The sequence below is a fragment of the Balaenoptera borealis genome, assembly GCF_965194805.1.
Source record: "Balaenoptera borealis genome assembly, chromosome: 17".
In the NCBI taxonomy this organism is placed as follows: domain Eukaryota; kingdom Metazoa; phylum Chordata; class Mammalia; order Artiodactyla; family Balaenopteridae; genus Balaenoptera; species Balaenoptera borealis.
The window spans coordinates 62,230,703-62,255,691 of NC_138876.1; the positions used below are offsets into that span (position 1 = coordinate 62,230,703).

At 34.0% G+C, this 24,989-nt stretch overlaps 1 pseudogene across 1 annotated transcript; it reads left to right on the plus strand.

Moving 5' to 3' along the window:
* Positions 1-256: 256 nt before the first annotated feature.
* On the plus strand, positions 257-24,857 carry LOC309614794 (glycine cleavage system H protein, mitochondrial pseudogene; annotated as a pseudogene). Its single transcript has one exon. The product of its transcript is annotated as a glycine cleavage system H protein, mitochondrial pseudogene (transcript).
* The last annotated feature ends 132 nt before the right edge of the window (positions 24,858-24,989 follow it).

Sequence of the window (24,989 nt, forward strand, 5' to 3'; positions counted from 1 at the left end):
TCACTCTGTCATTTTTTAGCACAGAATTTGGTGCAGAAGATCTGTAACTGCATAAGCGTGGTTATGATCCAATAAATCTTTGTTAGGAATACTGAAATTTGAATTCCATATCATTTTCAGGTGTCAATAAATATTCTTCTTCTTTTTATTTTTTTCAACAATTTAAACATAAAAATACAACTTAGCTCATTGGCTGGATTTGGCCAGTGAACCAAGCTACTAGCCATTAGCCATATATGGCTAATATATGGCTACTAGCCATATATGGCTACTAAGCACTTAATTTATGTAGTCCAAATTGAGATGTGCTGTAAGTGTAAAATACACACCAGATTCTAAAGACTTAATTTTTATACTAAGTCTTTATAATCCGGTGTGTACTTTATACTTTTTAATCATTGATTACACTTTTTAATCATTTTTATGTTGATTTTTATTTTGAAATAATACGCTATTGATATGATTAAATGTGTTATTAAAACTAGGTTCACCTGTTTTATTTTTCCCCCTTTACTTAACGTTAAGTCCTAGAAAATTTAAAATTACACGTGGATCACATTATATTTCTATGTATTTCTAAAATGTTACTTTAGAGATAATAATATTTATACATAAACAGATACCTACCTATGTTTGTACCAGCTTAAGGATTTGTCAGCTATTGAAATAGGATAAAGAGTCATTAGGGAAAGATTTTAAAAACTTGATCATGTTTTGAAAGTAAGATGAATATTTTCCAGACAGAAATGGAACCGAGGTATTCGAGACACAGATATTGGCATTATGAGTATATGTCTGGGGCATTCAAAGTTGTTCATTATTGCTGGAAAATAAATTATAATAGAACAAAAACAGCAAATGATGATGCTATACGTGTTAACCAAGATCGGATCATGAAGGGTTCTGTCTGGCGTGCTGGTGACCTTAAACTTCATTTGAAAAATGAAGTCACTGACAAGTGTTAGACAGGGGTGGGCACTGTAAAATATTCAGAAAATGTAATAATTTAGATAATTAGAGGGAGGAAGTAGACAGAGATAAGTCTCATGCTACTAGCTTGTGTCATTGGGTGAACAGCACTGTCATCTGATGACAAAATACAGCACTAGAAAATGATGTTTTCTGTGGTGTGTTTGTAGGTTTATTTATCCACTTACTTGCCTTGTGGAGATTGGTGTTCAGGGGTGTTGAGACAGTGAAAAAACGTTCAAGGTCAGACACATGGAAACATAGCAGCTGAATGGTAGTAGTTTTTCTGGCATGTGGACATTTTGGCTTTGAACACAAACAGGACTAAGTCATAGACTCACAGATATTGAAAACTGCAAAATAACTTACAGGTTGGGAGCCAATCACTTACCAGATATCTGAGTGTCTTGACTAATATGAATGCCAAATATGCATCCTTATTAAGGCTGAGCATTTCCAGTAACAGGGAATTTTTCACCTCCTTGATATAAAGGCACTTATGACTATTAGAAAGTCATTCTTTGTGCTTAAAATTAAAATCATGAACTATTCACTATCCTTCCACAAGCAATGCCACCACTACATTTAATTTCAGGAATCCTAATTAGCCATTATATTTTCCAGTGATTGTACCATTGTGTGGATGACATAAATCTTTGGTGATTAGATGGCCCCAAGGACAGAATTTATTATTGGAAGAGTGATCAAAAACTGTAAAGTTATGTGTGTACATTTTTCATTATGATAAGCAAGTCAGAGAGCTAATGATTTCAAATGCCAATGGAACATCTCCATCTGACATATCCTGCAAGCTCTTCAAGACTAATAGGCCAACACAAGACTTTTCTTCTCCATCTATAATAATGTTATTTCTTTACATTTTATTAGTTAATGACACAATCAGGTCCATCTGGCACATCAATGAAAGGAAGCCTGCATTCATCAGTGGATGAATAGATAAAGAAATTGTGGTATGTATATAATGGAATAGTATTCAGCCATTGAAAAAAGAATGAAATCTTGCCATTTGTGACAACATGGATGGATCTTGAGGGCATTATGCTCAGTGAAATTAGTCAGACCGAGAAAGACAAACACCATATGAGCTCTCTTGTATGTGGAATCCATAAAAAAAGAAAATTAAAAGAAAGACAGAAAGGAAAATAAAAAGCTAATATACAGAACAGATTGGTGGTTGCCTCAGGCAGAAGCTGGGAGGTGGAGGAAATGGGTGAAGTCGGTCAAAAAAAAAAAGAAAAAAAAAAAAGAAAAAAAATGCAGTTGATATGAAACAGACAGAAATTTTGAATCATATTCAAAATATTGACTTTACATATGTACATATGTTTATTAAAAAAGAAAAAATAGCTAATAAAAATGGTACATTTAGATTTATGAGACATAGAAATACAGTAAAGTCAGAGCTCAGGAGATGTTGCTATTTGAAAAGTCCCTGCAATCTTCTAAGTCTCATTCTTACAGAAGAAATAATGATATTCTTTAGCAATTATTTTTCATTAAAAATTAAAGAGGGAAAAAAATATTGGCTGCATGTTTGAAGTTAGAGGAGATGACATGGTCAAACTTTAATAACTTCAGCCTACCATGAATGTGTCACTTCCCAAAACCTACATTAAATTTTTGGCCAACATGTAATATGTTAACAGAATTACAATGTAACTCAACATCTCCATGGAGAGAAAGGGGGAAGAAGAATAAGAAGACATGAATTTGAGGCCTAGAAGGATACAGAAATAAAGCATTTCTCTTCTTCTCAAGAAGAAAAAACAAAAAAAAGAAGAAAAAGCTTGCATTATTTTGCTCTTCTAACTAAAAACTAACTAAATCACAATTAATGCCCATTTAAATCTCTCTCAAATCCTTTCTTTCTGCCTTTTCTACAGCCACTTTATTGTTTCCTAATTGTTTTCATAATCTTTATTCTCTCCCCAACACAGATATGATTTTCAGTCTTCCTTAGTGTATACCTACTTGTCCTGAATCATATATGGTCTCTAGGAGAGAGAGGTATTTCAATATGTACCCTTCATATCCAGTGGTTTCTGTGGAGGGCTGTGGTTTCACAGGCAGGGAATTGGAGAGAGAGGGAAGGAGATCCACCTACCAAGCTTTCCGACTCTACTTCAATGAGGGCAATTCTTATTTTCTTTTTTGAACGTGTAAGTAAGATTTTATTTGATGAAATAGTTTTCCTGTTTAGAAACACGGCCAAATATTTCATTCTGGCTTCCAAATACTTACCAACTTAATTTTCTTCCTCTCTCACACTTCTTGCAATGAAATTGTAACATGAGAAAATAGAAGATCTTGTAGAGAAAACAAAAAAGGTAAACAAGTTGAAATGCACAATTTACTATGGGGACAGTTATGAGTTTTGCAACTGTAGGAGCATGGGTCAGATCAGGGAAATAAGGAAGAGTTATAGTTGAGAGAGAGTTGTAAAGCCACATCTTTGGAGAGAAATGAACAATGTTGCTATTTCCCTCTCCAAAGTAAAGAGGGCTGAGGGGTACCACACCCTTTACCTTATGCCTTATAAAAGGACATCCACAGGCCCCTGGAAAGTATCTGCTATGTGCCTTCTAAACTTTAGTGGTGCCAGGGAGAGAGGACAGTGCCTGACTCACCCTTGGGAAAGCAGTAGGGTAGAAATGGCAGCATTAATAGACCTGCACGCCATCATTGTGTCCTACCTTAGAAGAGAGACTGGGCCACACAGGGACTGCAGTCAGCCAGGAGTGACACTGGGTTGGAGTCAAGAGGTTTGCAGAATGTGTTCTCTGGTGATAGACTCTGAATTTCCCACAAATGCCCTCACAATAGCAAAAGTCACCTTAACCAACTTCAGGCTCAGGGGTTCAGGAAGTGTGAGGCCACCTAGAAAATAAAAACTTCATTTCTATCCCCAACCTCTCCTGCCTCCTCCCACTTCAGCCCTGCCATGGGAAACAGAGGAAATGAATGTAGAGAGTCAACACTGAATACTCTCCTTCTTCTAGAAAGACACCTCCCGTTACAGACCTGATCATGGTTTAGAGGAGGAATAAGCTTCAAGTTTGACTAAAAACAAAATGTGGATTAACATATTGGACAGGATACATTCTAATCACTGAACTGAGACTAATTTGGAATGTAAAATCATCTTAGGACTTTTGTTGACGAGGTAGCAACAATTTCAGAGAAACTTTTTATTTTGTTTACAGCCCACAAGCCATGTATTTAATATAACATTTATCCAATTGTTGCCTCAATCTCTCTCTCTCTCTCTCTCTCACTCACACACACACACACACACACACACACTATACACTATGTCATTCACCTTTTGAAGAATACATTATGCATTTCTATTCTTTCCACCACTGCACTTTCTACATACTATTTACTTGCTTCAGAAAAGACATCAAAGTACTGCAAAACCCAGCTGTATCCTCACTTCCTATATGAAGGACCCCTAGTTCCCAGACATAGCGTCTGTGACAACAGCATTCACCTAGAACCTGGGATGGAGCAGTATCAACACCAATGCTGCAGTTAGAATTCTGAAAGGAATAGTGCATGGTCCCTCTCCTCCAGAAGCTCACAACCAAACGGGAGATGTTTGTGAATGCAAAGAAGAGGCTCAGGAGATGGGAGGATCCACCATTTAATTTTTATCATTTCCTTATTTCCTAAAATGGGGGTAGCAAATCTGCCTACAAAAATAAAATGTGTAATGTACTTAACTTCAGTTCATTGCAGTTATTCTGATTGGAATAACATTTTTCCTCCTCTCTTACCTGGATGGGTCAAAAAGAAAAAAAAAAAATGCTGAGTTTAATTTCCAACAAAAGATGAGGGAGGAAAGAACAAAATAGAGCATTTTAAATATAGCTTGTAAGTCTCAATTAATGTTCCACTTTATGAAAAATCAGATATTCTTTAGCTCCAAACAATATACAGTCTGATTACAATAGCAATCATAAGAAGAAGAACAATTTAACTTTTACGGAAACCTTTCTTCAAAGGGTTAAACCACTTTGGTATGACGCGATAAGCAAAATTTAAATCTAAAAGCAAAGTGACATGATCCTTAATTATGATTGCCTATACTTTTAAAATCTTTGTTTTCTTTTCTGATTTTGCATACTTGCAAATTATTTCCTTGTATTTTCACGTATGGGTCTCATTTGAGTCCAGATTATTTTAGAAACTCACATGATGGTGTGCTTTCCAGATTGAGAATAATAGTTCTCTGTCCAATATGATTACACATATTTATTATGACATTTTTCTAAGCCCATTTTAATAAAAACAAAAATTTGTTCACACAGAAACAGGAATATCATGAAATTAAAGAAGAGATTTCTGTGTCAGTTTATCAAAAATTTTTCAGCTTGAAATATAGCAGAGTCTCTCTTGCCTTTCCTGGGTCTATTGATGTGTCCTACCGTTTGGGGTTTTTTTATTTGGTTTTCAGTTTTGTTTGTTTGTTTTGTTTTGTTTTAATTCACAGCAGATTAGTCCAGTCTTGCTCCTGTTAAAGGAGGAATCAGTTCAGGTGCTGAGATAGTCTGGAAAATGCTGAACAACAAAATAATCTGAGATGCCTAATTTTTCAAACCAAAAATAACAAATTTGACCCAGAAGTATTTTACTGTTGTGTTTATTAACTCCATTCTGAGACTGACTCTGGGTCATAAACTTAGAGGTGGAATCTGGTAGAGGACACGTTATTTTAAATCTTCCTCAGAGCATCTGCTTTCTAGTTTGTAATAAACATTAAATTAAAAAATTTAGGGCTTCCCTGGTGGCACAGTGGTTGAGAATCTGCCTGCCAATGCAGGGGACACGGGTTCGAGCCCTGGTCTGGGAAGATCCCACATGCCGCGGAGCAACTGGGCCCGTGAGCCACAATTACTGAGCCTGCGCGTCTGGAGCCTGTGCTCCGCAACAAGAGAGGCCGCGATGGTGAGAGGCCCGCGCACCGCGATGGAGAGTGGTCCCCACTTGCCGCAACTGGAGAAAGCCCTCGCACAGAAACGAAGACTCAACACAGTCATAAATAAATACATAAATAAATAAAAGAACGTGAATGTCTTTAAAAAAAAAAAATTAGTAGCAGTATAATTAAAATTATAAGGAAAAAAATGTTTAGTATTGTTTTGATGGCAAGGAATTTCATAAATGTTTTTATTTAAAATATTATTAGGACTGAAATTGCTTAAGATACTTTCTGGAAATGTCTTCAAAGACGTTTTACAGTTTCACTTTTTTTGAGTATGGCTAATATAAAATTATTAGAACTAACAAAAAATGTGTTTTGCCCCAAAATAAGATTTTCCTTTTTTAATTCATTTAAGCAGTTTTTGTTTAAAAGATTTTTCTGCAAAACTATTGGTCTTTTTTCATATCACACACACACAAAACCCTACATACTAAGAGTCCAATGTTAAAAAGATGTTATATCACATTGCTTGTCAGGGAATTCAAAAACTTTTTGAATAGTACAGTAGCATAAAGATCTTTGGAAATATTGAAATAGTATTATTATATTCCTTATTCTCTTAGTTCATTCACCAAATATTTATTAAGCACCCAGTAGACATCATGCAAATTCTAGTTGTAAAGGATTTTAAGACAATGTCACCTGCCCTCATGGATCTTATATTCCAGGGAAAGATTACAGCAATGCCCTTAAAAAGAAAGCATTAGAATTATTACGCTAGAAGCATTCATTGTGCATTTTATGATCAAATTTTCTGTTTTCATTGTTCTCAGAATGTTCTTAAAATATCAAAAGCAACTAAACTACTTTTAAGTATTAACTTTTCAACAAGAATGTGAAAGAAAGGACCTGGAAACAAATATATGTGCCTTTGTGTACATATCCTACTCACACTGAAATGAAAGAAACTTTTAACACTAATTTTAAAGTACCTGAGAAGTCAGCTTTTCACAGGCTCAAAAATATATGTTGAAATACTGTTGCACTGGCAGGCATTCCTGTAATACAATTTCTTTGACTTCTCTTTGCGAAAAAGAAACCTTTTTTTTTTTTTTTTTTTGTTCAAAGGCACTTCATGTAGCATGTTAATTCAGCATTAATTATAGTACATGTCAAACTGTATTTCAGTCAAAGCTCCTTGTAAGTCTCCAGAGCTTTCTTAATGACAGTAATTATAGGTCATAAAAAGAGTCGTCTAAAATTAACATTTCTCTCATGTCTTGATAGGAAAATGTAAATGGCTGCACCTTACAGATGTTTTGATTAGTAAAATTTACACTTCCTTTTTTGTTTCAATGCTTGTCAAACTTCACAGTGTTAAACGTAAGGTGCTGCCTTTCTCACATCTCTGAATAGATAAAGGTGCATCAAAGCAGTTGTAGGAGTTCTTCAAATGCTATACCTTATTATTTTGTGCTGCAATTAAACAAAAATAAATCAACATTTTCTTCTTCCATAAATGCAAGCATACTTTAAAAAGATGAACAAAATGAATTTTGTGCTTTTACAAAATTCTCCAAGAAAAGTTTAAAGAACTGTATTTGATGCAAGCTTATAAAAATGATTTATTCACATGTAGAAAAGCATCATGCAAAACTATATATCTAAGTCTCCTGGTAAACTGTATTTTATCATATACCATCAGAAAGAATACATAAAACCTGCTCTATTCTGAACTGTCAAAATTTACTTACTAGAAAATGAGAATGGAAACATCCTGGTTTAAACAATGTTAATATCATCAAACATCCAGGGAAATATAACAAATTAAAAGAGAATCACTTCAAAGAATAAAAGACCTACACCTTAAGTAATAATAAATCTAATACTTGACATTCATCTCCCTGGAAAATAAAATTAGATAAACTTTTGCAAGGGCATTCAGAACAGCCAATCCAGTTTATTAATAATTTCCTGTTTTCATATTGGAAGCTCATATTATCTGGTCACAGCCGCAGCAGACCTCCGCAGATATTTAATAAAGCTGCCGTCAGTAATCCTCTCTGATTACCTATAACCTTCCAGCTATAACACACACTCTGCTGTAGCTCCACAGAAAGGCAGCACACTGTCACCTGCTATGATGTTTGACAGCTTATTCTGCTACATCAAGCTGGCACAGAATTACTTTTTCCAAATCCATCCCTAGTTAATAACCAAAAGTAATAATGGTATTCAGCATGCATAAGACTTTGAGAAGGCAAAATGAGGCAACAGAGGAAAAAAAAAAAAAAAAGATTAAAGAGTGACTATTATGGAAGGGAGATCAAAAACGGAATCTTGTAACATACAACGATGTTTCAATTACGACGCCATGTGGAGAGGTCTACATATCACCATACAAAATCCACACTGCAGGACCAAGAAACACGGAAGAGATTTCCTATAGTACTTACACTATGTGTATGATTATTCTCATCATACAGAGCAACATGGAGAATTTTCTTTCTAAATGATCTTAGATATTCTCTTGGGAACAAGAAATGACTTACCTTTAGTGGAAAATGTCTAGCTAATGGAATGTATTGCTTTGATCTCATCTTAAAGTTTGCAAGAGTATTAAGACATTTTGCTAATAGAATAGGTCAGTCTAACCTTAATCCAAATTTACAATCACACCTAACCCAATTCAATCTATCTTTTGAAGATAAAAAGCCAAATTAAAAGTCTGAACAGTCAATTGAAAAAAATGAATTTTTAAAAATTATTTAGGCAGGATCCAGTACATCACATTTGTCTTCATTACAAACAGGTGAATGACCTAGATACAGGGTTGAATATGACTGTGACAATTAATGGGGAAAAAAATTAAGCCATGTTTCCTTTCTTCCTTTCTTCCCTCTTTCCTTCTCTTCCTTTTTCTTTTCTTTCTTCTGTCTCTCCATTAATTTCTCTCATTTTTCCCTTCTTTTCCTTGCACGTCTTCCCCCTTTCCATTTCTTCCTCTTCCTTCCTACAAAATTTTCCAGAAAGGCTTCAGATATTTTACATTTTCTACGTGGCTAACAGTAACTATAGAATATTTCTATATTCTGAACGAGCACAGATATAATAAAGTCATAAACAAATTAAATATTTCATCAAAAACTCAAAAATTACCCATATATGTTTATATCTCATTTATACACACAGATTAAAGGTGTTTCTCACTGATAATATGTGTTTTATATATTGGACATATTTGGAATATGTAATCAATACCTTGAGTGTCTGTTAGGACCCCCAAAGCAGCATTTCTTCCTGTGGTTGACAGCTCCTAGATAACATGAACTTGTACCCAAGTGTTCATGATAGAAATGGGACCGTGATTTTTGACACCTCCCCCTTCTCTTGTCCCATTTCTAATTCTTCACTCAGTGCTACTGTTTAAATGTCTTTGGAATCCAACCTCCTCCTCTCTCCACCTCCTTTGCCAACATCAGTCAACTCATAGACCTCTTGCTTCTGCTTCCTTCAAGGCTAAACTAGACACTCCAAACAAAGTAACATTTTGATCATGTCCCTTCTCTTCCTAAAACTCTTCAGGGTTTCCAATTGCTTTTATTTAATTTATTTTTTTAAAGCTTTTTTTTTTTGATGTGGACCATCTTTAAAGTCTTTATTGAATTTATACAATATTGCTTCTATTTTGTGGTTTTTGGCCTCGAGGCATGTGGGATCTTAGCTCCGCAACCAAGCATCAAACCCAGGCCCCTGCATTGCAAGATGAGGTCTTAATCACTGGACTGCGAGGGAAGTCCCCCAATTGCTTTTAAGATAAAACAGAAATCCATAATATGACTATGAGGAAAAGTATGATTTGGCACCTGCCCACCTCCCCAGGCTTACGCTACATCACTCACCAGTGCTCACTCTACCAGGGCCATGTTGGTCTTCTATCCTTCTCCCAAGACTTTCTCATTGGCTGTTCCCCCCTTTGGAGAAACACCCCCATCCTATTCATATGGTTTTCTCCTAGTCATCTTCAGGTTTCAGTTTCAATATTACTTCTTTGGGGATACTTTCTCTGACAGTCCAGTCTAGTTTACCCCTCCCCCATGTCTGCTTTCATAGATCCTTGCACTTTTCCTTCATAGAAATAATTACATCTCTAATTAAGCATATTGCACATTTAATGCTTGTGTCTGTCAGTAGAATAAGAGCAGGGAGAGATCTTCCTCTCTCCTATGTCCAAAGTTCTTACTACAGTGCTTGGTACCCAGTAGCTTCTCAATAAATATATCTTTAATGAATTCATTGAATATATGCATTTTCTCTCACAAAGAGATCATTCATTGGACAATTCTAAAATATATCAATTATTGTACAGGAGTATTTTTACATAATACTTCCCTTGGATTGGATTCCCCAGAAATGGACCTAAGAAAAGGATTTGTATGCAAGTGATTAATTAAGAATTGATCCCAGGAGAAGCCAGTAAGGAATTGGGAGGAACAGAAAAAAGAAGGGGGGTGAGGGGAAACAAGCAAGGAAGTGATTTCAGGTCAAGTCTTTCCCTCAGAGGCTAGCTTCAGTCTGATCTTGCAAAAGATCTATGAAATTCAAATTATACCTCAGTGTTGTTCCATCTTGAGGCAAGTGAGCTTGTGTAGAGTGGTATAAACTCAGGCACTGACTTCCGGGTCTCTGCAACCGTCCAAAAAGTGACTCCAGTAGAAGGAGGGAAATTCTCCAAAGAAGAGTAGTGAGTGTGGGCTGTTGGTAGCAAAGACACCCAAGGCCACGGAAAGGGGGCAGAGAAATGGCAAAAGGCTTTGAGTCATAGCATCACCAATAACTGTCATTGTATATAAATATTTATAATATGTTTGGACTCATTTTTTAAAAGATATGAGCTGAGATGTCATTACTTTGGTGAAAAATAAATCATATAAGCTCTGATAAACTTTCTTAAAAACATACCCCATCATCTTATCCCTTAAAATGTCTTTCTTCTCTTTTGGAGAAAATCATTCTGATTTTCTATTCTTCTTTATAAACATTTAGGCAGTATTTTTAATACAATATTCCCAAACACTGTTATCCACAACTTAGCCTTTTTTTTTTTTTTTTGGTTTCAAAGTTATAATGCATGGTTTAAAAGAGAGGAAAGAAAAAAAGAAAAATCTGGTGACAGGTCTGAGGTACCCTAAGAAGAAGGGAAAATTTTGGAGAAAATTTGGTGTCCCCAAAATCCCATTTTCCACCCACAGCCCAGACATCCTTAGAGTGAAGAATTGGATCAGCTTTGTACAAGAGTTTTTGGTTTTGTTTTTGTTTTTCTTTACTCTTCAAAGTTTATTTGGTGTTTTAGTAGATATGACACTTAGACAGTTGACTGCATTATTTATATGTAGACTTTTCTTTTTACTTACATAACAATGTACACCATTCTGACACATTTGGTACATAAAATAAGATTCTTTAAAACAGTTATGCACAAGACATGCAATATTGGATTTATACATTGGATCCTAGGATGTGATTGTTTGGAGAAAAGAAAGTTGGACTAGGCATATTGGCTAAAGGAACCAGAAGTTATATAACACACAGTTAACACACATCTGGTTTGGAGGACAACTGTAGCATGGGCAATATTGGTAGTGGTGCCTCTTGAGGAGGTGAGCTCAGAGCAATGCCAGGCCCTGACAGTGCAGACTCAAAGTAATACTAAATTATATTTGATTTCAATCATCATTTAGAGCTTAGAAGAACTCTGATGTACCATGGCCCCTATGTTCCATATTTCTTTTAATTTGAGAGATCCATAAAGGTTCTTTAACCTTGATTCCCTCTCCTAGGGATGTCATGGGCTTCAGTTGGTTCAATGGGATATTTCTGATGGATAAAATAATACCTCCCTAGGCCATGCCATTCTGTGCCATATAGAACAAAGGAAACTTTCTGAGCAAGTCTCAAACATTATGCTAGGCAAAGGAAAATTTAAAGATTCCACATACCCCAAATTAATTTCTAATTAAGTTGGAAAGTACTATAACATCTGAAACCAGGGAACTCTAAGAGTTTTGCAAATGTTCTAATCTAGGTAACTTTCTATATCATATTATATTAGAGCTGCTATATAGAAGGAGGTTGATTTGAGGTCCTTAATTTCTTTCTGCATATAGCAAGTACAGCATATTTCTGGGATTTTAGAATATTACTAAAAACCACTATGCCTGCTTTTTATTCATTAGATGTGGAAACCAGGTTTGTAGATTGAGGAGAGAAACTGCCTCATGTGTGTCTTCTTATAGATATCTTTATCCAAAATAAATGCTAACAACTGAAAGCTAGAAGTATGACAGGCCAGTGGTGGGTTTAGTGAACAACTCAGCCTTGTCCTATCCCTGAGAGGAAGAGAAAAGGAAGGATGTGCTGGATAAAATTTTTGAATGGCATCCACTTTTCTACCTTTTAATTTTATCTGTTTCTTGTATCTTGGCTGGGAACAAAGACATTAACCCTTAGTTTCACAGAATTTAAGTGGCATACCAAACTTCAGTTTGGGAAACACAATTAACGTTGACTTTATTCTTACTATGTGAGAGATACTGTGCTAGAGTCTGAAGCTACAAAATGAATAAGATATCACCTATCTTCAAAGAGATCTCAATCTCCAAAATTAGATAATTTTAATAAAATGTGCTGACATTCATAAGGCATGTTTCTGCACATAGAGGAGGTGCTTACTTCAGGAATTTATAAATGATTTGGAAAGTTTCTAAAGCCACCCCACAGATCACGTCTTACCCACAAAATCTGTAAGGAAGACAAAGTACGCATCACATGTTGAAATAGCTTTCTAGACCCAAGAGGGAGTTGCTCCTGCCAGGATCCCCCATTAGCAATCCTAAATTCAGATAACTTTTGTGTTCCTGTAAATGTGCCTTATAACCAGAAACACAGTTTATCCAGATGGCCAATCCCCAAATGCCAAGTGCCTTCAGACCCCAAACAAAGTTAACTATATGGCCCCAGCCAATCAGGTATTTTCTATTTTTTCTCCTTCTTGTTCTTTATTCTCTATCTTATAAAAGTTTCCTGCCTTCTGCCCCTTCTTGCATTTAGCAGAAAGGAGACGGCCTGCTTCATGAAGTGTTAAAGTTTGTTTATATGATCTGAATTGGCTTCTTTAATCATTTTTGACACACGATAATTGAATAGATGAGAAAAGCGAGGCTCAGAAATGCTACGACTTGCTATCCTCGCTTTCTTGGCCAAGACTCCTGATAGGTGTCTGTACCAATCCTCCTTCACCCCTTGTTTACCTTTCAGCACACTAAAACATGAATGCTCTGCTCAGAATTCCACCAACTTCTTTCACTAAGAACTTCTACCCTCTCTTTGTTACTAAATTTCCCTGTCTGTCTTATTGTCTACAGATATCACAATGTTGATTGCTCTCTCTTCTCTAGGCTTTTGTAGTTTAACACTCTATTGGGTTTCCTCTTACCTCCAGTTTCATTTTCCCACACTTATGTATTTGTTTGTTTGTTTATTTATTGATTGATTTTTTGTTGTTGTTGTTGTTTTTTCTAGTCTTTAAAATGAACTTTACAAGAGGCTTCCCCCAGCCAGTATCTTCTCATCATTCATTATACATCCATTGTATGGTTGATTTACTCTCTTTCCATTGTTTCAATAATTATTTAATTGATGTACTGAATCACTATAATTTCTCTCTAGATATTTCTCCTGCGATTGAAGTTGAGGTCTTAACCATTTAAATTTAAACAAAAGAGAAAGAGAGAAAAAAAGAAGGAGACAGACAGAGAGAGGATTCTAACACTTCCCTAAGTTGTTCACATGAACAGCTCAATAGAAGTTAAGGGAATTCATTCTAACGAGAGAATACAGGATTAGAAAAGGTGTGCAGATGGGGTTTATATATTGAGTTTAATTTACTAAGTATGATGGGCTAGTAGGTCATCTTAATGCTGGTAACTAGACCTCATAGGAAGTATATGGGAGGGAGATAATAGATCTGAGAGTAATTAGTAAATAGTTGGTAAAGGACAAGGAAGCATTGGGAATGGATAGGCTAACTCCCAGAGAACACATAGTCTGAGGAAGAAAGACAATATGTGGAAAAACAGATTTGAAATATGATTATGAGTTCAATTTGAGATGTATCTATAACACCCAAATAGAGAGGTCCAGGAGAGATCAATTGTTTTTTCATTGGCTCCTCAGATCCCAAGAGTTCCTCAGGGAAGAGTGTGAGGCACAAGAAAGGCAACATGAGAAGGGCTTGGGGACTTTGGGGCTTTGGAGCTCTAGAGCCCCATTCTCTAATTCAATCAATTAAGCTCCAGCATGGCAGAACATTTTATTTACTTATTTATTGCTGACATAAAAGTTTGAAAACTGCTAAAGAAAACACATATTTATTTGGCTGAGAAAATTGAGTCTTAAGAAAAACTAAGTCACACAGCTTCTAAGTGGCCAAGACTAAACTTGGGTGTTTCTCCATTATACTGTCTTCTTATACTGTTTTCTCCATTCAGTTTATATTCAAAGCATCTTTCAGTTCTATGCTTTTCTTTGGATCCCCACTCATGCTTTTTAAATTAATACTATCTTCAGCTATCTCATAGATTATGGAAAAAATTTCCTCTAGACTTACCTAACACCATCTCACCCTACCTCATTCTCAATTCACTTTCCAAAATAAGTAATCATTCTGAAAGGCCAATGTGATTATATAACTCAATGTTTTAAAATCCCTCAGTGGCTCCCGACTGTCACCAAGATAAAATATAAACATGTAACTTACAAAAACTCTCCTTTAATTTTTTTCCATTTTCATCTCATATAAGTCACTCCATTTGTTAAATATTGTATACTTATTGTGTTGCAAGTATTTTTCAGTTTTCATTCAGTTTAATTTCTAATTAAATTTTAATTAAAAGTTCAGTTTAAACTTTCATTCAGTTTAATATGTGTAAAACCAATATTTTAAAATGTAATATCCAAATTATTACATGTTTACATATGGTGATAACTATTTTAAAGGAAAATAACAAGGTTCTCTAAGAGATTAACAATAAGGGTCTAATTTAAACTGGATTTTCAGGAGGTACTTCTTCTTGGAAGAATCATTTAATTTGAGACACTCAGGGTGAATAGGAATTAGCCAAAGATTCCAGGGAAAACATTTCAAGCAGGGGAAATAGCCAGAGCAGAGAAGAGATTGGTGTCTTTAGGGAACAGAGAGAAAGGTAATGTGGTTAGAGCCCAGTGAACAAGGGGAGAGTAGGAAGGGAGTAAATATGGGACCTACAGATACTACACTTTACAGTTACTAAACAATGTACAGTAGCACTCTGTCTCTCTCTCTCTCTGTCCCTCCCTTCCTTTCTGTCTCCCTCCTCTTGTCCTTTGCACTTTCTATTTCCTCTATTTTAAACTAGATATTCTGCTTCCATAGAAGTCATTTTTATCACTTTTCGATAACTGACTTCACTTCATTCTCTAGGACACAGAATAAATGTTATTTGGAAAGTGTATTAGTCACAACAGGCTGAATGCCATAACAAACAACTTCAAAATCTCTGTGTTTAACATGATAAAGTCTATTTTTCTCTAATAAAAATCCAATGTACATGTCCCGGGATAGACATTTCTTCTGAGGGCCATTCTTCTTAGTGGAGACTCACGGACTTGACTGACTCCAGATTACATCTTCAGGACAGTGACGACTATAATATATATTTTAAGGGTCCTGAAAGTATCTGCAAGTAAAATAATACTATTTAAACTCAAAATCCTTTAACTCCAAACCTAACAATTCATGAAATCTCAAAACATTTGAACGATAATTACAAATTTTCAAATTGTTAATAACTTAGATGCCTTAGGCAACAGTTTCCATTACTATAGGCTCATTATGAAAATATATCTAATCATTACCTAATTTTAAGATTTATTTTCTTGATATATTGCTTATAATGATTGGCTCACCATAGTTCACCTCAAACTTCTAAATAAAAACATTGTTCTTCTTCCATAATCTCCCCATAGAAATATGAATTGCATTTCTGACTCAGTGTAAGTATAATGGTCCATATTGCTTTCTATTTAAAAAAAATTATGGAAGTTTCTAGTCTTAAAATGATAATTAAGACAAACATATGTACTATTTTGTTTTATAGAGTACCATCTAAGAAACAGCAAAGATGAAAATGGACTGCTTAAGATGACTTTCTGCCATGTATCTTTCGAAAGGAACATTTACATAGGCAAAATATTTTTGATAGTAGTTGCATTTTTTAATTGAAATGAAAAAAAATCCTTTAAATTTACCAGTCTCAAAAGCATTATGCTCACTGTTTTATAACATTTTCATTCAGTAGAATGCATTCTTTTTTTGATAAGCAAAAACTTTTTCCTACTGAACTTCCAGTGATATCTGAAAAACATAATTACAGTTCTGTTATCACACATATTAAATTCTAATTTTTTTAAAATAATGCTCACAGTTCTAAAAATTTTTCTTGTTAATATATGCTTTCTTTGTAATGCATTAATGTAATTTGCTAGCAGTTTTTTCTTGGACTTTGAATTTGTGATTTTAAAAAGGCAAATATAGCAATTAAGAGCCCAGTAGAAATCCCTCATCAAATTAAAATCAGCTGGCAAATTTGGACCATAGCTAATTAACTGTGCTCTTAAGAATTTTTCTGAGAAATGAACTCAATTTAAACTAAAATTAATTAAATTAAAATATACTCTAAAATCTGATAGATCAAAACCCATTAATTTCAGTTTAGCTGGTTCAGTCCAGCCAAGTCTTGTCTTCTGACCTGATGTACCTCTCACCCCAAGCAGTTATGAAGTTAGCATTACAGAGAACAAGGATTATCCACTAAAATGTGTCAGATACCATTAACTTGGCCTAATAAAGTTATATGTAGTGTTGTTATAACTCAAGCATAAATAAAAGTGAAAAAACAGAGTAGTTTTTTCTTTCTAAAGTAGTGTCATTAAATGGGCATAGAGAAAAATGTTTCTACTTTCTCAAACTGACAATTGTTTTTGCTTCAAGTCTTCACTAGACTGACCCCTAAGAGCAATTTTACTGTGTGTATTCAACAAAGAACATTTTGGGGTTGTGCTTTTTCCTTTATGTTACACACTTCCTCTCCACACACTCACTTTTTTGTCTGGTACTTTTCCCACTCTATACGTTTTAGTCTGACCACTGTTTAAAAGAAGAGGAAAAAAAAACCACAACAACATATTTTATTCAATTCTTTAAAAAAATTGTTATTATATGAAAGATTTTAAAAGTTCAGAAGGAAGAAACTAGTGATAAAATGTCGAAGACCAAGTCTTTTTATGAGAAACTCAGAGGGAGCTAAAAGACAATGGTAGGCTAATGAGTTAGAAACTGGAACAACTATATACAAGCAATTTTCATATAAACAAAGAGCTTCAGGTGAGATATAGTGGGAGAATAGTTATTTTACCTATACCTCATAGTAACCATTATTGGTAATATAAATATAAGCTGTTATTTTCCCAGGACAGCGCTGTTTATACCTGTTATTTTAGTGAACTGAATAATTACTAACTGTGTCTTGGTTTGGACATAAAATTATATAAATTCTTAATTATAGGAGTCCTTTTATGGGATATTGGTGTCCATATTTAGAGAACTCTGTTCAGTTGTAAGAAAGTCACATGTTGTGAGTTTCAAGAAAATAGGAGCAGTCATAAAATGCTCAGAAATATAGAATTAAGAATAGATTAAACTAGACTGGAGTAGACTAGAAGGAGTAACTCTTGAAGAGTAAAGGGAATTACACTTATTTACAGTTTTTTAAAAATCATTTCATTGGACTAAGTGTAGGTTTGGGTAACATTTCTACAGATAAAACCGGCCGGCTTCGGTAAACTAGCATAGTGGTCTACAGAGCAAAGTTTTAAGAGAAACCTAGTTCTACTGATGTTCAGTTTTAATTCACTTTTTCCTTTCCTCTTTTGTATCTGTTTCATAATGCATATAATAGTTCAATAGTATTCAATAGGTTTTAAATAAATGACTAAACATGTTGAAGGCATGATCACAAAATCTATACCTCTGGGCTAGGCAAACAAATTGGTTTTGCCAAAGCACATCTAATACATGCTGAATCTTTATTAGGCACTTTATTAGGCAGTATTATGGACACTAAGAGAGCATAATCTTATCACAGTCTACAATTTAAAGGCCTCAGAACTCTATCTATAGCATTTTGACCATGTTATAGTATCATTACCAGTAGTAATATGTAAAAATAAGAACATGTCATATGCACAATGTTTTTTTTTTTTTTCCCACTGTTTGTATTTGTCATGGTACCTAATATTCTTAGTTAAAAGTCACCTGAATAAATTTTCCTATGCAACAAAATACAAATTTTGTTCCCATGATCTACAATGAGAAAGTTAAAGAGCAATCATTGTTCAGGATATTAACTTAAGTGCATAAAAAGTCATTAGCAGAATAACTAAAATTATGCAGAAGTGTTTTAGTATGTAACATTACATCAGTACATGCAACAATGCTGTTTAGGTTTGGCATACTAGATCTTTTAAAATTAACAATGTGGAAATGTTACAACTTTAATTTTAAAACATCTCAAATTCCTGGACATCTTGAATTTAAAGTCAGATTATACAAGACATATAGTGCATTTACTAACACATCTTTCAGGATGATTTTGAAATAGATGTTCAGACTATAGTGTTTACATATGTTGAATTTCTGGCTCTCTTGATGGAGAAATTACAAGTTTACAATTCTTGGTGCATGGCAATTTTTCAGCATGTGAAGTTTCTATTTTTACTTTTAAAGGAATATAAACTGTAACTCTTGAACACTTTAACTACAGATATGGTTTTTATTTTCAATTTATCAAACTAAATTTCTTTTAACATTGGCAGAATACTAGCACATAGAAGAGAGACCATAAGTGCATAATAATTCATTCTCTATTGCCAATATCCTACCAAATAGTGAAAACAAAGCAAGTAAAATCACGTGAAACCAAACTTAAGAACCCATAATTTAGTGCCTACCACTACAGGATAGGTTTATATAGTTGCAAAATTAAGCGTAAGTATAATTTTCATAGTCAACGTAGGAATTCTTTCTGTGAAAGTGGCAAAGCTCTGAGACAAGGGCCTCTGTATGAAAACTGACGTGATATAACTCAAATTCCTCATGACATCATGTTACTGATCCAGTGAGCATAAGAGTCCAAATCTCCATTTTAAAGGCTGAAGAAAAATATATTTGATTTTTTTTCTTTAAAGGCAAATTGAATAAAAATACTATGAATAATTTATACCCATTTTAAATCTGTTTTGCCTTTCTTTCAATAGTCTAAACGAATAAAAAGATCATAAGCACTTTTCCCAAGAAAATATATATCCATACAAAATTATTTGAATGATTTCAATCAAATATATCGTTTATTTTAATCACAATGCTATTATTATGATTAAAGTAGAAAAAATATTAACACAATTAATATTATGTGGTGCTACCATAAATAAGTTCTTTTATAAACAAAGATATTTACAGCTGGAGGGGGAAAAATGATTTTTTTATTTTCCTGAACTTATTTGTGCATTGCTAAGACGAAAGCCTGTCAATATAAAATGATTTAATCACATACTAAGAGCAAAATTGGATAATGAGTCTGAAGTCTATGAAGTAAACACTGAGAGAAATATCTACAGACAAATTGATAAACACTAATTTCCTGGATTCTAAGACACTTTAATTAAAAATTTGTTCAGGAAAAACAAATAAGTAAAAAGTGCTATAATTGTATATATATTAACGATAATAAGGTTCAAAAATATTAATATGTTGAAAAATATTCATTTTTGAATTGTGGAAATACTGTATATCTTTATATGTTTACTTGGGCCTCTGCTTTTTAGAAGCTCCCTGTATATAATGCTGTAGATTTGCATAAGTAAGTAGACTCTCCTTCTTTTCTGGTGTGCACAGTGTATTTTATGATTTATTATTATTATACTCAAGTATAACCAAGAGATATGAGCTCTGATTCCGTCTGAGTGAATGACCTCACCTGGTAGATCTCTTGCCTCTTCTGAGTTACAGTGTGTAGTCTGCACTGAAGGAGCTATAAAATTCTAGCCTTATCTTCAGATCAGGGAAAGAGTGGCGGTGACAGAATTTAAGGCTAGATTTGCTCCTTTGGGAAAGAAATCAATGTAATTTTTTGAGGGAGTCATGGCAGGCAAAGCACTCTGTCAGGTAATAAAGGAGCTCCTGGTCAAGGTAAGCAGTGGGCAATGAGAGCTGAAGGCTAGGCTGTCAGAGGAAGGAAATGAAGCACAGAGAAGGAGTTCACAGTAGAAGAGAGTAGAAGGGAGGGGGTGTACACTCTAAGCCAAGAAAACTTTCACCTGGCATAAGGGATGGGTGAATAATAGCAGGATCTAAGCCACAATTAGTTTACTGCTACTGGGAAGAGAATAGGAAGTGTAATAGTATAGCCAGAACCCTTGTAGGGGCCAAAAGCAACCTCTAACTCTAAAATACATTCTCAAAAAATAAAATTAAATTAAAATAAAAATAAAAGTTAAAATACATTCTCTGCACAATGGCAAATGAAAATAAAATTGTCAGAAATCCAATCATCTAATTTTCTAATGTAACTCCTAGGATATAAAAAAATTAAATATGAAATTTGTGATTTGATTTCAAGTGAACAAAGCAAAAACTAGATATGTTGCCTTTTGGGGAGAGAATAACAGTGTTTGAGTGAAAGATTTGAATTTACCCTGCCTTAAACCTACAGTATAATATTGCTGTGCAGAGTAAACAAGATTATATAATTAAATCACTTAACACAGTGATCAACACATACGAAACGCTTTTAAAATATTTTAAATATTGACCTCCAAAATAATCATTTAAACTCAAAATATGACTTTATTTCAAAAATAAAGTTCAAGAAGCTGGACTAGGTACAGTGGGAATCAAAGATGACCAAGTCTCTGCCATCCAGGAGTTGACAATTTTTTGGTTGAGATTTTGCAACTGAAGTTTTGCTGTGGAATCAATCTATTATGTAGCCTCTATGGAATCAAGAGCTAGGAGAGAGTTCCAGCATTCCAAAAATCAAAAGGGAAACTTTTGTAAATTCTGATCCTATTAAGGAGCATTAACTATCAAGCAACTTGTTTGCAGCTAGTAATAACTTTCTTCTCTAAACTGTTATTTTATTTTCTAATCAAAATGAAATAATTAGTGAATCCCACTACCAGCAATGATAGGATACTTTCTTTTGTACCAACCATCTAGTAAAAACAATTAGAAAACTTAGATTAAAAAAAAAAAAAAGGTATGTGTGAAGTTATTTGAGAACTACATAGACAGCAAAGACTTGAGGAACTAAGATTCAAGACAGAAGAATATCACAGAAAGGTGAGCTCAACATTTGGTACCAAAGAATTCAAAGAAGCAGAAGAATAAAACTTATGATGAGGAGAAAAATCAATGCATTGAAACTAAATCAGAACTGACACAGATATTAGCCTTTGCAGACAAGGATGTTAAAAGTTACTACCATGTCCCCCATGATCCAAAAGTTAAGTAGAGGCATGTAGAGTGTTAAAAAATTAAAAATTAAATCAAGCCTCTAGAAATGAAAACTGGAGTGTCTGAGATGAAAAATACACTAAATACCTGTATTAAATCACTATTTTAATAAATACCCTAAAAACCTGTATTAAATCATTTACTTCAGCTTCCACTTTAAGAAAGTAAAAAAAAAGAATAGCAAATGTAACTGTGGTAATCAGAAGTGGGGCGATAATAAAATCATAAAATATATCACTGAAATAAAAAGCCTAATAAGAGAGAAAAATCAATAAAACCAAAATATAGCCTTTTGAGGTTTATAACATTGATAAACCTCTGGCTAGACCAATAAGAACAAAAAGACATAAATTACCAATATCATGAATGACAAAAGTGGCATCTATACAGGTTATGTGGTTATTAAAAGGAAAATAAATAACTATCATTTAAAAACTTAATTATGTCAAAAAATGAAAAACATAGATGAAAGGGAAAATTTGCTGAAAGATACTTGTGTCTTATTATGTCTATTAAATTCAATTATTTGTTAAAACATTTGTCAAACAATCAATCCAACAAAAGCAACTTCAGGTCCAGGAAATTTTCGTAATGAAACACACCTAAAAATCAAGGATGAAATAATCCCAATTCTACAAAAACTCTTCCAGAAAAATTGAAGAGAAGGAAATGCTTCCTAATTTATTTTATGAGGCCAGTATCACCCTTATACCAAAGCCAAAGACATCACAAATAAAGAAAACTACAGACAGCTATCCTCCATGAACAGTGATGCAAAAATTCTTAAGTTTTGGCAAAGTAAATGTTTAAAATTATTGTATCAATACTTCAACACAAAGGGGGGTTTATTATAGGAATACAAGTTTTTTAACATTCAAAAATAAATTGATATAATTCACCGTATTAACCAGATTAAGAATAAAAAGCTAATGAACATCTCAATAGATATAGAAAAACCACTTGACAAAAGCTAACATCCATTTCTTTTAGAAACAGTGAAGTAGGAATTGAAATAAGCTTCCTCAAAATAATTAAAATCATCTAAAAACATACAGCTAACTTCATGTTTAATAGTAAAAGATAGAATGCTTTTCCAAGATTAGGAAGAAGGCTAAGATATCTATTCTCACAATTTCTCTTCAACATTGCACTAGAGGTCTTTGATAGCACAGTAAGCAGGGAAAAAATTATATTCAAAGTTGTGAAAATTAATAAAGAGAAACCTCACTAAAATGGAGATGGGAGCCAGAATTGGGAGCTCTCATGAAGTACAACCCAGTGTCTAATTATAGGAAGAATTGTCAATTATAGACCCTAACAGAAGAACCATCAATAGGAAAGAATCATCAATTATAGGCCCCAACAGGAGAATATGTACATTGAATCTCCTACAGGAAATCCAATACCCCAGTAACTCAGTCAATGAGAAACTGTCATCACCCTGAACACTCACTTTTCTCTGATGGACTTTTGTTCCAAACAACCCCTCTCAACTTCCTCTTTTTCTCTATAAATTAATGTTTTTCTCCATTCTTTGTTGGACTTGCCTATGACTTTTGCTATAGCTTGCTTGTTCTGAATTTCCATTCCTCTGTTATTCCTGAGTAAATTCATTTTTGCTGGTAAAATAACTGACTGTTTTATTTTTAAGGTCAACAAAGTTTGAAAGAGAAGAAACAAAACTCTCTGTTTAAAGACAATATGGTCATCTATGTAGATGAAATGAGTAAAAAAAAAAAAAAAAAAAAAAAAAAAAACCCTTCCAGAATGTATAAGAAAATTGATCAAGTATATAAGACCAATATTTATAAAAGCAAGTGTACTTTTATATATTAGCAACAAACAATCAAAATTGATATTTTTAAAAATACTATTTACAGTGCTACAAAAATATTAAATAGATACTTAGAAATAAATCTGATGAAGAGTAACACAATTCAAGAAAAATTTATAAAGAATTTCTTGGTTGATATTAACAAGTTGTTTCTAAAATATATAAGGGACTCCAAAGACGTTAAGATAGTTAAAACAATTTTGAAAAAGAAGAATGAAGTTAGAGAGCTAGAAATATCCTATGTCAAGAATTATTATAAAGCCTCAGTAATTAAGACTTTGTGATATTGGCATAAAGACATATTAAGATGGATGAAAACACACACACACACATCATCAAGTGTTTGACAAGCCTACAAAGGCAATTCAGTGAAGAAAGGGTCATCTTTTTCAAAACAAGTTGCTAGAACAAGTGGTTCTTCATTAGGAAACAAAAATAAAAACAAACTCCCATGTCAAAAATTGATTAAAAGATAAAATGGACTGAAAAGTAAAACCTAAAACTATAAAATTTCTAAATGAAAACATAGGAGAAACACTGTTATGTCCATAGTTTTGGCAAAGATTTTTTAGGTATAACACCAAATGTATAATGCAAAAAAGAAAAAAATAATACACTGGACTTCATTAGAATTATGGATTTCTTCTTTTCAAAAGACTATAGTATATATTTGTTTTGTATGGCTTTGAAGAGAAGAAAAAATAAAAGGTAACAAGGACTAAAAGTATGTCCCTTTTAGCAGACAACAAAAGCACACCAGAAGAACATGACTTAGAAAAAAAGGTAAAAGGCGTAAGAGAGTGCTATATGAATCAAATAATAACATAACTCAGAATTAGAAAAACTCAGAAATAAGATACCAGCTACGAACATGGCGCTGCGAGTGGCGCACAGCGTGCGGGCCGCAGTCTGCAGCCTGCGCGCCATCTCTGCGCCCAACGCGCCCTACCCGCCGCAGCCCTGGGGACTGAGGGCGGGCGCCGTCTGGGCGCTGCGCACCGGCTTCGCTCTGCTGTCGGGTCGTAAATTCACAGACGAACATGAACGGGTAACAACAGAAAATGGTGTTGGAACAGTGGGAAGCAGCAATTTTGCACAGGAAGCTTTGGGAGATGTTGTTTACTGTAGTCTGCCTGAAGTTGGGACAAAATTGAACAAACAAGAGGAATTTGGTGCTTTGGAAAGTGTGAAAGCTGCTAGTGAACTCTATTCTCCTCTATCAGGAGAAGTAACTGAAATTAATGAAGGTCTAGCAGAAAATCCAGGGCTTGTCAACAAATCTTGTTATGAAGATGGTTGGCTGATCAAGATGACACTCAGCAACCCTTCAGAACTGGATGAACTAATGAGTGAAGAAGCATATGAGAAATACATAAAATCTATTGAGGAGTGAAAATGGGACCCCTAAATAAACTAGTTTGAAACAACTTAATCTAGCATAGTTGTCTTAAATTAGTGGTGGATAGATTTTTAAAAAGCAACTTTTAGCAAAAGAAACTACTTACAACAATGTTGCCTGAAGAAAATACCCCTTAACTTCCTAATGATTTCACATAAACACTATGCAT